Genomic DNA, 14,207 nt, shown 5'->3' on the forward strand with positions numbered 1-14,207 from the left:
ATGTCCCTACCAGTAAAATCATGCTGGTTTCAGGCAGCTCTAAGTAGCTTTGAATGTCCCTTTAACTCCTGGTTAATCACAGACAGCCCTGGTCCCTCCCACCTCCGTGCACTCGTGATGTGCAGTGCACCCGCCTTTCACAATCAGACCCTTGTGCAGGGAGGGGAGGGACGGACCCCGGGCAGCCAATCACAGGGAGCGGTCTGGCCGCCACCCTCCTTGCCCCCCTCCCCAGGGGGCAGGGAGGGGCGGGGCCCACAGCACAACCTGGGAAACTTTATAAGACTGCTGAGCTGGAAGTTCCGGTCTGTTTCGCCTGCAGGAGACAAGACAGCAAAATCGCACCCAGCCTGAGCCCAGGAATCTGCCCCAGCCCAACCGTGAGTTCTTGATTCATGCATTTATTTTGTATTTCACGCAGCGCTGTGCTACTGTGCATGCACTGTTTAGCCGTGCACGGTGTGCAACTTTTGTTATTGCATGTACACGTAGAGTAATTTCCAGTGGGTCGGGATGGAGTAACGGGGCTTTTTCTAGTCGGGAGCTGAGTTGGCTTATGCTACCTCTGCAGCTGGTAGTTAGTCAGCTGAGCTATCTCACGGCCACTGCACCCCGGACCTGCCTCGTGCTCGCAGATAACAGGAGCTGGAAACCTTCTGCCACCTCACTGGGTCTTGGTCCGGAGTGGCACACGTAGAGCCCACCAGCAGGCGCTGAACCCCCTGAGCTGTCGCACGAGGATCGGGGCCCATGCTTCCGGGGTCTCTGCAGCCTCCCCCAACCCCCCGTTTCCAGTGCTGTTAGTCCACCTTTTAATGAGGGGGTGGGGGGATGGGATGGGAGGAATGCCCAAATGCGCCTGGAAGTTGGCTCAGTTAGCTCTATGTGCTATGCAGAAATAAACTCTTTCTAAAGATTAATTATCTGCAGATTGTGACAACAAAAACAAGACTACATTTGTCGTATGCCTGGGAGGGGGTGAGGACTCCCACAGATAATTGGGTCCATTTTCCAAGGCCAGGTGGGCGATTATGGTCGCCACGTTTGGAACAGAGGGGGCTCTTCAGAGGCTAATTCGGGGGTCCAGTGCTCTGTTCCCTAAACATCACCTGGGCTAGTGTGTCTGACTGGGCGCAGGGCATGTGGGGTAACATGCTTGGGTACATGTGAAACATTTTGTTTACTTCTGGGGGGTACGTCCTGAATTATTGCGACCAGTTTAGGGGGGGCACATGATGAACACTGTTTCCAGAGTACGAGGCAACATCAGATATTTCATTTGGCCACGAATGAAGAGAACATCTGGCAGATGGTGTCCAGTTGGGAGGCCTCGTCGGGACCATTCGACCAGCTCCTGAGGGCCTGGTTGGTCAAATCAGGAGTTTGGTGTCACTTGTGAGGTCCCTCTGGGCTGTGTTGTACAGTTGAAGTATTGTGTCCAGTTCTGGTGACCCAAACTAGAGCAGCGTGTCCAGTTCTGCAGGCCGCATCTTACGTATTGTGTCCAGTTCTGCAGGCCGCATCTTACGTATTGTGTCCAGTTCTGCAGGCCGCATCTTACGTATTGTGTCCAGTTCTGCAGGCCGCATCTTACGTATTGTGTCTAGTTCTGGAGGTCTCTTGGGGTGCAGCGTGTCCAGCTGCGGGCAGCATCTTACGTATTGTGTCCAGTTCTGCGGGCTGTATCTTACATATTGTGTCTAGTTCTGGAGGTCTCTTGGGGTGCAGCGTATCCAGTTCTGCGGGCCGTAACTTACGTATTGTGTCCAGTTCTGGAGGTCTCTTGGGGTGCAGCGTATCCAGTTCTGCGAGCCGTATCTTACGTATTGTGTCCAGTTCTGCATGCCATATCTTACATATTGTGTCTAGTTCTGGAGGTCTCTTGGGGTGCAGCGTGTCCAGCTGCAGGCCGTATCTTACGTATTGTGTCCAGTTCTGCGGGTCGTATCTTACATATTGTGTCTAGTTCTGCGGGTCGTATCTTACATATTGTGTCTAGTTCTGCGGGTCGTATCTTACATATTGTGTCTAGTTCTGCAGGTCGTATCTTACATATTGTGTCCAGTTCTGCAGGCCGCATCTTACATATTGTGTCCAGTTCTCGGTCTCTTGGGGTGCAGTGTATCCAGTTCTGCGAGCCGTATCTTACGTATTGTGTCCAGTTCTGGAGGTCGCTTGGGGTGCAGCGTATCCAGTTCTGCGGGCTATATCTTACATATTGTGTCTAGTTCTGGGGGTCTCTTGGGGTGCAGTGTATCCAGTTGCAGGCCGTATCTTACGTATTGTGTCCAGTTCTGCAGGCCGTATCTTCCATATTGTGTCTGATTCTGGAGGCCTCTTGGGGTGCAGCGTATCCAGTTCTGCAGGCCATATCTTACATATGGTGTCCAGTTCTGGAGGTCTGTCTCTTCTATAGCAGCGTATCCAGTTTTGCAGGACTTATCTTATATATTGTGTCCAGTTCTGGTGACCTAAACTAGAGCAGCGTATCCAGCTGCAGGCCGCATCTTACGTATTGTGTCCAGTTCAGCAGGCTGTGTCTTACGTATTATGTCCAGTTCTGTGGGCCTCTTGGGGTGCAGCGTATCTAGTTCTGCAGGCCGCATCTTACGTATTGTGTCTAGTTCTGGAGGTCTCTTGGGGTGCAGCCTATCCAGTTCTGCGGGCTGTGTCTTCCATACTGTGTCCAGTTCTGGGGGTCTCTTCTGAACCAATGTACCCAGTTCTGCAGGCCTTAGCTTACATATTGTATCAATTCCTGGAGGCCTCTTCTGAAGAAGCATATCCAGTTCTGTAGGCTGTATCTTACGCATTGTGTCCAGTTCTGGAGGCCCCTTCTGGAGCTGCGTATCCAGTTCTGAAGACTGTATCTTCCTATTGTGTCTAGTCCTTGAGGCGTCTGTATCATACTATTGTGTCCAATTCTGGAGGCCTCTTGGGGAGCAGCGTATCCAGCTCTGTAACCCGTATCTTACGTATTGTGTCTAGTTCTGGAGGCCACTTCTTGAGCAGCGGACCCAGTTGCTCAGGCTGTAACATACATATTGTGTCCAATTCTGGAGGCATACTCCAAAGCAATGTATCCAGTTTTGCAGGTCGTATCAAAGGTATTGTGTCCAGTTTTGGGGCTTCATTTTGTGGCAATGTATTCAGTTCTGCAGGCCGTATATTACATATTGTGGCAATTTCTAGAGGTCCCTTTTGGAGCAATGTATCCAGTCCTGCAGGCCTTATCTTATGAATTGTGTCCAGTTGTGGTGACCTTGTGTATTGCTCTCACTTGAACTAAGAGGACACTATGCCAAAAGAATGCAGCACTCTTTGTCTAAATAATGAATTTATTAAGGCACTTCCCAAATATCAAATAAAAGTCACACCAATATATGAGAATAAGCATATAATTCAAATGCAGCAAAATATGTGTGTGTATACAAAAATAAACGAATATATCAAGTGGTCAAGATTTAAGAAGAAATATGCAATATATCAACAGAGCATGTATACATAAACTAAATAATCAAGATTTAAAATGCATCACCATGGGGGTTGACATCATCATTCTCGCCAGCCAGACTGAGGAACCCTCGATCAGCCAAGGGAGGAGACCCTCGATTGGGATTGAGAGATCCTGGGCAGTGCGTCCACTCCACAGACTAGTTCCTCTCTTAGTCCAAGTCTCCCCGTCTTTTATACCTTAAACCACTTCAAGGAGAAGGTTCTAGGACCCACCCCCTTTCTCTGTTATGAAATAAAAAAAAATGGCTGTATTTCGTCTGCGTTGAAAACACGCAAAAGAGCTGTCCAGGCTTCCATGCTTGTTTAGAGGCAGAGCTTTACATTCCTCTCATAAGACAGTCTCAACTTTGTGAGTCCACATCCCACATGATATGTTCTTACCCTATTCTCGTGGAGAGAAAAACAAGTTCTGTGTGGGAAAACGCTTGCGCTGTCCTGCAACGACAGCAGGGCACAAAATGGAATCACTTCCACAAAATGGAGTCAATGGTCCAGGGTGGAGTCAGTGGTTAAATCCATATAGAATTACACCTTCTCTGGAGCATTCTATCCAGTTCTGCAGGCCGTACCTCGCATATTGTGTTCCGTTTCGGAGGCCACATCTGAACTATTTGATCTGCTCTGCAGGGCCTTCTGGCCACATCTGGAATTTGGTGTAACGTTGGATTTTCCCTCTGGTGTGTTGTATAGTTGGAGTACACCGTCTGTTTCTGGAGGCTACATCTGGAGTAGCTTATCCAGTTCTGCAGGCCATATTTTAGGTATTGTGTCCAGTCCTGGAGGCCTCTTCTGGGCCATTTGACCTGCTCTGCAGGGCACGTCTGCCACATCTGGAGTTTGGTGTAACTTTTAGATGTCTCTTCTGGAGTGTGTTGTATAGTTGGAGTACACTGTCCAGTTCTGGAGGCCACATCAGGAGTAGTGTGCCTGGTCCTGGAGGTATTAAGATGGAGAGGGAATACATCATACGCGATGCTGGTTGGTTGTAAAACACACTTCTCAAACATTGTCAGTACCCCCTTTCCCCCCCCCCCCAGATATCTGAAGCGGCATCACCTGGCATTCCAGCAGGTTCAGGGGAAGCCTTCGTAGCGATGAGACACCATGAGAGCAGCATTAGGCTATATAATTGGCAATGTTGTACAGCGCCAACTCGGCCGGAAGGTATTGGAGCGCTTTACGTGAGCCCTGGTCACATTACATAGTATGTAAACAAGATGAAAGAGCCCCCTCACAGCAGCCACGTCAGGGTTACTGCAGAACAGCGTGCTCGGTTTTTTCAGACATCACCTGAAGAGGTTCGTCCTTCACGTAGGGCCGGAGTTCTTAACAGGCTTCCTAGAACAGGCCTGCTGTGACATGTTGGCGCATCTAAAGCGCCCAAAGCCTTCATTGGTCACTTCAAAGCGCTGTTGGGAAGAAGAGAGGGCCCTGGCTTGGGGTCCCTGCCTGCGGTTGTGCCCGTGGGCCACCGGGGGTGTATGTGGACACTGAGAAGGCATTTATTTACTGTTATTAATAGCTCCAGATCTAGAATATCTAAGGGGGGGGGGGAATCTGTTGAAGCTTCACATCCGTCAGTGCCCCCCCCCCCCCAGCATCTGCTGCGCAATGGAACGCCACATGCGCACTGATGGGCCTGTGTTTTTACTTTCACCCCTTGTCAAGAGTACAGCAAGGCCCCTGAAAATGGCAATTCACACGGCTTCCCCCACCCCCCCCCCCCCCGAATTTTCAGCGTACAGACTCCTAATTTTATGCGCCTACTTGCTCTGTTTTACTAAACACCTTTTAGGGTGGAGGTGGGGTGATTCTGTGGTACTGTGAAGGCTGGGCCTCTCTTAAGCCAATGTCCGGCTCTACTGGGAATGGTATGCACTGGTCTGCACTGGTCAGCTATTTGTACCTCGCCCTTGGTGTTCTACTGCTAACAGACAGAAATATCCAGAGCGCATAGAAGCCTCGCTGAGAAGCCAGCTCCGTACACGGGTCTCTTTTGGGCATTGGGGGGGGGGGGGGGTTCTAGTGAGCGGTAGCCTTGTGATGGGAGGGGCCGGTATTAAAGATCGGAGGCAAAGACAGGTGATTTGTTTACATAATGGAATCTTCCAATGTGTACCTCGCTGGCAGTTTGTTCTAAAAGCGTCCGATGCCAAACAGGGCAGCGGCGCCCACCTTCCAGATCTGAGGCAGACGCTCGTCCTGGCTCCCTCCTGCCTTTCTGTCTTGTATTGACTTGACGTTTAGCACCAGGTACAGTTTGTAAGAGCTCGATTGATGCCGGGGCCTATTTCATGCGTAGCCCCTTGAAGCGCCTCGAATTCGTTCGCCACAATCTCTAGTGCCACGACAGCAGCACCGTAGGTTACAGGCCTCGGACGCCTGGCTCGGTCATGTTGTAAAGAGGCCTGTTTTATGTAACTCTCGTGGGGGTGCTGGGTATTCGTGAGCTGCGAGCCTCTAGTGACGAACAGGACAGCAGCACCCCACTTTATGGAATAGGGGTGCACAAGTCCTTGATGGTGCGCAGAGAGGTGCCCATGAAGCCGGTTCGGAGGTGCAGGACCAGCAGCACCCTGGGTTATGGATCTATAAAGTATAGCCATGTGATGCTGTACTGAGATGCTCATGAAGCTGGTTGAGGGTTGCGCAGTTAGTTTAACCCAAACCTCTGGTGACCAGTGGGACAGCAGCATCCACCCCACCTATGAAGTATAACACTGTGATGCTGCACTGAGATGCTCATGGAAATGATATAAAGATGCTCGGAGTTAGTTTAGCCAAAGCCTCTGGTGACAAGCGGGACAGCAGAGCCCTAGCTGGGCCTGTGAAGCATAACTCTGATGGTGTGCTGAGAGATGATCATGAAACGGGCATGTGCTGGGAGTTAGTTTATCCAAAGCCTCTCGTGACAAGCGGGACAGCAGCGCCCTGGGTTATGGATCTATAAAGTATAGCCAGGTGATGCTGTACATGAGATGCTCATGAAGCTGGTTGAGGGTTGCGCAGAGTTAGTTTAACCCAAAGCCTCTGGTGACCAGTAGGAGAGCAGAGCCCTAGCTTGGACCCGTGAGAGATGATCATGAAACAGGCATGTGATGGGAGTTAGTTTATCCAAAGCCTCTGGTGACAAGTAGGAGAGCAGAGCCCTAGCTGGGACCTGTGAGAGATGCTCATGAAACAGACATGTGATGGGAGTTAGTTTATCCAAAGCCTCTGATGACCAGTAAGACAGCAGAGCCCCAGCTTGGCCTGTGAGAGATGCTCATGAAACAGGCCTGGGAGTTAGTTTATCCAAAGCCTCTGGTGACAGGTAGGGCAGCAGAGCCCTAGCTGGGACCTGAGAGATGCTCATGAAACAGGCATGTGATGGGTGTTAGTTTATCCAAAGCCTCTGGTGACCAGTAGGACAGCAGTGCCCTAGCTGGGACCTGTGAGAGATGCTCATGAAACAGGCCTGGGAGTTAGTTTATCCAAAGCCTCTGGTGACAAGCGGGACAGCAGAGCTCCAGCTAATGGACCTTGAAGTATCCCTGTAACGCTGTACTGAGAGATGCTCATGAAACAGGCATGTGATGGGAGTTAGTTTATCCAAAGCCTCTGGTGACGAGTAGGACAGCAGAGCCCTGGCTTGGACCCGTGAGAGATGCTCATGAAACAGACATGTGATGGGAGTTAGTTTATCCAAAGCCTCTGATGACAAGTAGGACAGCAGAGCCCCAGCTTATGGGCCTGTGAAGCATAACTCTGATGGTGTGCTGAGAGATGCTCATGAAACGGGCATGTGATGGGAGTTAGTTTATCCAAAGCCTCTGGTGGCCATTAGGACAGCAGTGCCATAGCTGGGACCCGTGAGAGATGCTCATGAAACAGGCATGTGATGGGAGTTAGTTTATCCAAAGCCTCTGGTGACCAGTAGGACAGCAGTGCCATAGCTGGGACCCGTGAGAGATGCTAATGAAACAGACATGGGAGTTAGTTTATCCAAAGCCTCTGGTGACCAGTAGGACAGCAGAGCCCTAGCTGGGACCTGTGAGAGATGCTCATGAAACATGCATGTGATGGGAGTTAGTTTATCCAAAGCCTTTGGTGACCAGTAGGACACCAGAGCCCCAGCTTGGACCCGTGAGAGATGCTCATGAAACGAGCATGTGATGGGAGTTAGTTTATCCAAAGCCTCTGGTGACCAGTAGGACAGCAGAGCCCCAGCTTGGACCTGTGAGAGATGATCATGAAACAAGCATGTGATGGGAGTTAGTTTATCCAAAGCCTCTGATGACCAGTAGGACAGCAGAGCCCTAGCTGGGACCTGTGAGAGATGCTCATGAAACATGCACGGGAGTGCAGGGAGTTAGTTTATCCAAAGCCTCTGGTGACCAGTAGGACAGCAGAGCCCTAGCTTGGACCCGTGAGAGATGCTCATGAAACATGCATGTGATGGGAGTTAGTTTATCCAAAGCCTCTGGTGACCAGTAGGAGAGCAGTGCCATAGCTGGGACCCGTGAGAGATGCTCATGAAACATGCATGTGATGGGAGTTAGTTTATCCAAAGCCTCTGATGACCAGTAGGACAGCAGAGCCCTAGCTGGGACCTGTGAGAGATGCTCATGAAACAGGCATGTGATGGGAGTTAGTTTATCCAAAGCCTCTGGTGACCAGTAGGACAGCAGAGCCCCAGCTTGGACCTGTGAGAGATGCTCATGAAACATGCACGGGAGTGCAGGGAGTTAGTTTATCCAAAGCCTCTGGTGACCAGTAGGACAGCAGAGCCCTAGCTTGGACCCGTGAGAGATGCTCATGAAACATGCATGTGATGGGAGTTAGTTTATCCAAAGCCTCTGGTGACCAGTAGGAGAGCAGAGCCCCAGCTTGGACCTGTGAGAGATGCTCATGAAACGGGCATGTGATGGGAGTTAGTTTATCCAAAGCCTCTGGTGACGAGTAGGACAGCAGAGCCCCAGCTTGGACCTGTGAGAGATGCTCATGAAACAGGCCTGGGAGTTAGTTTATCCAAAGCCTCTGGTGACCAGTAGGACAGCAGAGCCCCAGCTTGGACCTGTGAGAGATGCTCATGAAACATGCATGTGATGGGAGTTAGTTTATCCAAAGCCTCTGGTGACGAGTAGGACAGCAGAGCCCCAGCTTGGACCCGTGAGAGATGCTCATGAAACATGCATGTGATGGGAGTTAGTTTATCCAAAGCCTCTGGTGACCAGTAGGAGAGCAGAGCCCTAGCTGGGACCTGTGAGAGATGCTCATGAAACGGGCATGTGATGGGAGTTAGTTTATCCAAAGCCTTTGGTGACCAGTAGGACACCAGAGCCCCAGCTTGGACCTGTGAGAGATGCTCATGAAACAGGCATGTGATGGGAGTTAGTTTATCCAAAGCCTCTGGTGACCAGTAGGACAGCAGAGCCCCAGCTTGGACCTGTGAGAGATGCTCATGAAACATGCACGGGAGTGATGGGAGTTAGTTTATCCAAAGCCTCTGGTGACCAGTAGGACAGCAGTGCCCTGGCTTGGACCCGTGAGAGATGCTCATGAAACAGGCATGTGATGGGAGTTAGTTTATCCAAAGCCTCTGGTGACCAGTAGGACAGCAGTGCCATAGCTGGGACCCGTGAGAGATGCTCATGAAACAGGCATGTGATGGGAGTTAGTTTATCCAAAGCCTCTGGTGACCAGTAGGACAGCAGAGCCCCAGCTTGGACCTGTGAGAGATGCTCATGAAACGGGCATGTGATGGGAGTTAGTTTATCCAAAGCCTCTGGTGACGAGTAGGACAGCAGAGCCCCAGCTTGGACCCGTGAGAGATGCTCATGAAACATGCATGTGATGGGAGTTAGTTTATCCAAAGCCTCTGGTGACCAGTAGGAGAGCAGAGCCCCAGCTTGGACCTGTGAGAGATGCTCATGAAACGGGCATGTGATGGGAGTTCGTTTATCCAAAGCCTCTGGTGACCAGTAGGACAGCAGAGCCCCAGCTTGGACCCGTGAGAGATGCTCATGAAACAGGCATGTGATGGGAGTTAGTTTATCCAAAGCCTCTGGTGACCAGTAGGACAGCAGTGCCATAGCTTGGACCCGTGAGAGATGCTCATGAAACAGACATGTGATGGGAGTTAGTTTATCCAAAGCCTCTGATGACCAGTAGGACAGCAGAGCCCCAGCTTGGACCTGTGAGAGATGCTCATGAAACAGACATGTGATGGGAGTTAGTTTATCCAAAGCCTCTGGTGACCAGTAGGACAGCAGAGCCCTAGCTGGGACCTGTGAGAGATGCTCATGAAACATGCATGTGATGGGAGTTAGTTTATCCAAAGCCTCTGGTGACCAGTAGGACAGCGGCGTTCCAGATCAGAGGACTTTAAAGCCTGGCTGGTGGTGTTCGGGCTGCCTTATTCAAACAGTTACTTCTTGACGTAGACTTTGGAGGGAGGAGGAAGGGTCCTCGTGGCTGAGTTGCTGGTTTGGATTCTGATATCGGCTTTGGCACTTGATCAAAATAACACATGATCCGTGTTATTTGTTGTTCGTGTCTTAAACAGATGTAATGAAAATGTGTAAATATGTACAGTGGCACGTCAAAAAACACACACACGCTTGATGTGCTATATGGTGACTTTTAAGATCGGACGGGTTTGCAGAAACTTTGATCTCCAACTACATTCATCTATTTACTCAAACATTAGTATAAAACCAACTGAATAATTATACTTTATCATCCTATTGCCTTTCTCATTCTGTTCCTCCCCCTGAGATACAATAGTGATGCCCCAAGGAGCTTGGCAGAGTTATAACAAATACATTAAAAGTTGTGCTTGTATTTTCACAGCAAGGTAGTCTGACACACAGAAACTCAGGACCCCAAAGTTTCAGTCTTGTTGGACCGAAGCCTGTCGGGCAGCGCACCTGTCTGGTTGCAAAAGCCTTATTGGAGGCCTGTTGATAGCTGACCTGGAAATCAGCTCCGCCCATTGCTTTTCATTGGTCTTTTGTTTTGTCACTCTTATTTCTTGCTTCCTATTCGATTGTTTTTTTTTTTATCCCTTGCATTTAGTCTTTGTCTCTCCCATGGAGCATAGCCTGTTTACCGTTTCTCGGATTGGCTCATTTTATCCATCTACAAGTGTCTGCTTTTTAGGAACATGTTTTTCTTTTTCTGAAGAGAGAGTGCAGGGGTTTCCCCTTTTCTCTGTGTTATCCCATTTCTCCCAGCACATTTCTTATCATAATATTATAAAAGTTCTACTTTCAGCAGCTTTTTTTCTTCGAGCCACTCTAAGTGCTTTTAAAGTTTTATACAGATTCGCGCTTTTACGTGCTCTCCAGTCCACTATTGTTTTAAAACCCTTTCATCCCCTCAGGGCCTTTCCTATATTTCTGTGTGTGCATTTCATTTCTTACAGTTAACACTATCATAATTTTAACCATTTCATTCACACTTCTCTTAAGCATTCAGTGATAGTGCATGCGTTTTCAATTTTCCACAACTTAGTCCTTCCCACTCTTACGTGAGCTTTCACTTTTATACAGCTACGCCCTTCGAGCCGCCCTCCCATGAGTTTTAACTCCACATTGCGCTCTTGTTTCTTTGCTTTTACCCCGCCTTCCACATTGCACTGTCTCCATTTCCTTTCCTCTATTTTGTTTCCCCTCACCCGTGCCCTCCTTGTTGCTTCCCCCGCACACCCAATGTTTCTTCCACCCGCTCTGTGTTGCTTCCCCGCACACCCAATGTTTCTTCCACCCGCTCTGTGTTGCTTCCCCGCACACCCAATGTTTCTTCCACCCGCTCCATGTTGCTTCCCCCGCACATCCAGTGTTTCTTCCACCCGCTCTGTATTGCTTCCCCCGCACACCCAATGTTTCTTCCACCCGCTCTGTGTTGCTTCCCCGGACACCCAATGTTTCTTCCACCCGCTCCATGTTGCTTCCCCTGCACATCCAGTGTTTCTTCCACCCGCTCTGTATTGCTTCCCCCACACACCCCATGTTTCTTCCACCCGCGTCATGTTGCTTCCCCCGCACACCCCATGTTTCTTCCACCCGCTCCGTGTTGCTTCCCCGCACATCCAATGTTTCTTCCACCCGCGTCATGTTGCTTCTCCCACACACCCCATGTTTCTTCCACCCTTTCCGTGTTGCTTCCCCCACACACTCCGTTTCTTCCACCCACTCCGTGTTTCTTCCCCTGCAAACCTCATGTTTCTACCACCCGCTCCGTGTTGCTTCCCCTGTACATCCAGTGTTTCTACCACCCGCTCCGTGTTGCTTCCCCTACACATCCAGTGTTTCTTCCACCCGCTCCGTGTTGCTTCCCCTGCACATCCAGTGTTTCTTCCACCCGCTCCGTGTTGCTTCCCCCACACATCCAATGTTTCTTCCACCCGCTCCGTGTTGCTTCCCCTGCACATCCAATGTTTCTTCCACCCGCTTCGTGTTGCTTCCCCTGCACATCCAATGTTTCTTCCACCCGCTCGGTGTTGCTTTCCCTGCACACCCCATGTTTCTTCCACCCGCTCCGTGTTGCTTCCCCCGCACACCCCATGTTTCTTCCACCCGCTCTGTGTTGCTTCCCCGCTCTTCACGATTCCGACCTCTGTGTTGTTTCCCCCACCTGCCATTTTTTTTTTTTTTTTTGCTTACTGATTCAGCTCAGATGAGTAAACAAAAAGAAAAAAACACTTGTCTCATATTGTAGGTGCCCACATGCGTGGTTTGGGCACCTACAAAATAATGGAGGCAGCTGCGTAAGCTTTTTTTTCCCTGTTTATTAGCCCTGGTGCACAGCATCAGTGATGCTCAAAGGTGAGACCTATTGGATTTGCCAATGCTTGTTTTAAAGTTTGGGAGTACCCGGGAGTGTGGCTGTCACAAACATTTGGTGGCAAGCGGTTCCCTAGGACTTCAGTATACATCTGTGTTACGTCAGGAATTGTAAGGTCCCGAAAATGTTTAAACGTTTGTTCCTTGTTTTACTGGTGGTAATGTTTTTTTTTTTACGTTTGTTAACCAGAACTGCTCTCTTGTAAAGCGCTCCTACATCTTTGAGCCAGCTCTGCGCTATATAAAAAACACCAAAACTAAATAAATAAAAATGCAATTTAAAAAGTGTATGCAGGGGTTGTTTGCATGGTGGGGATGGTCACCCAAGCCCAGATTCCTTGTTTTTCCCCCAGAGCTGATACCTTACACTGCCCCGTGTGAGCTCCCGTGAAACTGGCTCTTAAAGGGGCAAAGGTCTCTCTGTCCCAGTGACAAACAGCACAGCAGCAGCGCGGTTCATGGGCCTGCTACGTGCCTGCTGAGTGACACGTCTGCCCAGGCTCACCAGGAACAAAGAGATTCCCAGACTGCTGACTCCGGGTTCACTGCGGTGCAGAATTATCCGGTCTGACCGGTTTCTGTTATCTGAGGCCGGGCTCTTAGGGGCGAGCCGGGGGGAGGGGAGGGTCTGGCCTGAGCACCGACTGACCCTTACCCTCTTGTTTTTAGCATTCCCCACCCTCCCCCACTTTCGGAAGGGCTATGTGGAGGGAGCCCATTGGGTAGCAGAGATGCAAACTCCAGTGTCCCCCACCCGCCCCCCTCAAGCATCTCTTAACCTGATTCCCTCTCCTTCACTGTCTTATTTATTTATTCATTTCCTCTCTTCCCCACCCTGTGTCTAAGTCATCTTTCATTTATTTGTGCATTTTTATATAGCGCACACATTACCCAGAGGTGTCGGAGCGCTGTACAATAGAGCAAAGAACGTTACATGAGAAATTCAGAGTAACATGGTAGTAGGTGACAAACCATATAACTAGTACTGTTACTCGTGGCTAGGTACTTACATAGTCCCTACACATTACATATTTTACAATGTTAAAGCGATTAGGGCTGCACAGAAACATATTACATCTTTACAGAGTTAAAGCAGGGAGGTCATTAACGCTCTTGAGACTGTCATGTGACAGTCGGGGTCACGCCTTAACTTGTGGGGGTGCATACCTGCTGGTGAGGTTCGCAGGAGAGTTACTGAGAAATGTCTTTGGAAGAGAAGAGTTTTAAAGAACCTTTAGGAAGAGCCGGAAAGGGGTGGCGCAGCGAAGGTTTGGGGGTAGCGAGTTTCAACTTCTAAGTCGCCTTACACGAGAAAGAAGCGCCTTGAGGCTTTCCCTCTTCAAGGTTTGAGGTTCCAGCATCAGAATTTTAGCATTTCGTGACAGTCTAGAGTAGAGGTCTTCAAACTGGGGGGCGCCTCCCCCCAAGGGGGTCTCAAGTGATCCCAGCTGGGCGCCAGACTCTAGCCCGAAGCTGCATTATACAGATAACAGGCCTTTGTTTTATATAGAAGCATGTCATTGCATTTTTAAAAAGGTGACAGTACTTACCTGCAGTGTTTAAATAGGTCTAGGAATACTTAAACATTGCTATCTTTATAAAATAATTGTGAAAAAATCTGAGGGGGGCCCAATTATTTTTATTTTTTAACTGGGGGAATGGGGGGGGGGGGGTGCGGCATTAAGAAGTTTGGAGACCGCTGGTCTAGAGCCACCTGATATCGTGGGTTTGTTGCTGGGTAGCGAGGGGTGGAACTGTGGATGGTTCATGGATGATTCAAGCAGTCTTGTCTATGGTCCTAGACTCAACCGGAAGCCAGGGAGAGGTATCGCATGGGCGTGATATGGTCACTCCTTTTAGACC

General features: G+C 49.7%; 1 protein-coding gene across 1 annotated transcript in view; it reads left to right on the top strand.

The window, feature by feature from the left end:
• Window positions 1-243: 243 nt before the first annotated feature.
• Window positions 244-14,207, top strand: part of ALDOB (aldolase, fructose-bisphosphate B) — a 41,307-nt gene continuing 27,343 nt past the window's right edge. Inside the window, exon 1 of the mRNA XM_069232898.1 lies at window positions 244-380. The gene's annotated coding sequence lies outside the window, so the exon portion shown is untranslated. The remainder of the gene's footprint in view (window positions 381-14,207) is intronic.

The sequence above is a fragment of the Pleurodeles waltl genome, chromosome 4_2 (genome assembly GCF_031143425.1).
Source record: "Pleurodeles waltl isolate 20211129_DDA chromosome 4_2, aPleWal1.hap1.20221129, whole genome shotgun sequence".
NCBI classification, from domain to species: Eukaryota; Metazoa; Chordata; class Amphibia; order Caudata; family Salamandridae; genus Pleurodeles; species Pleurodeles waltl.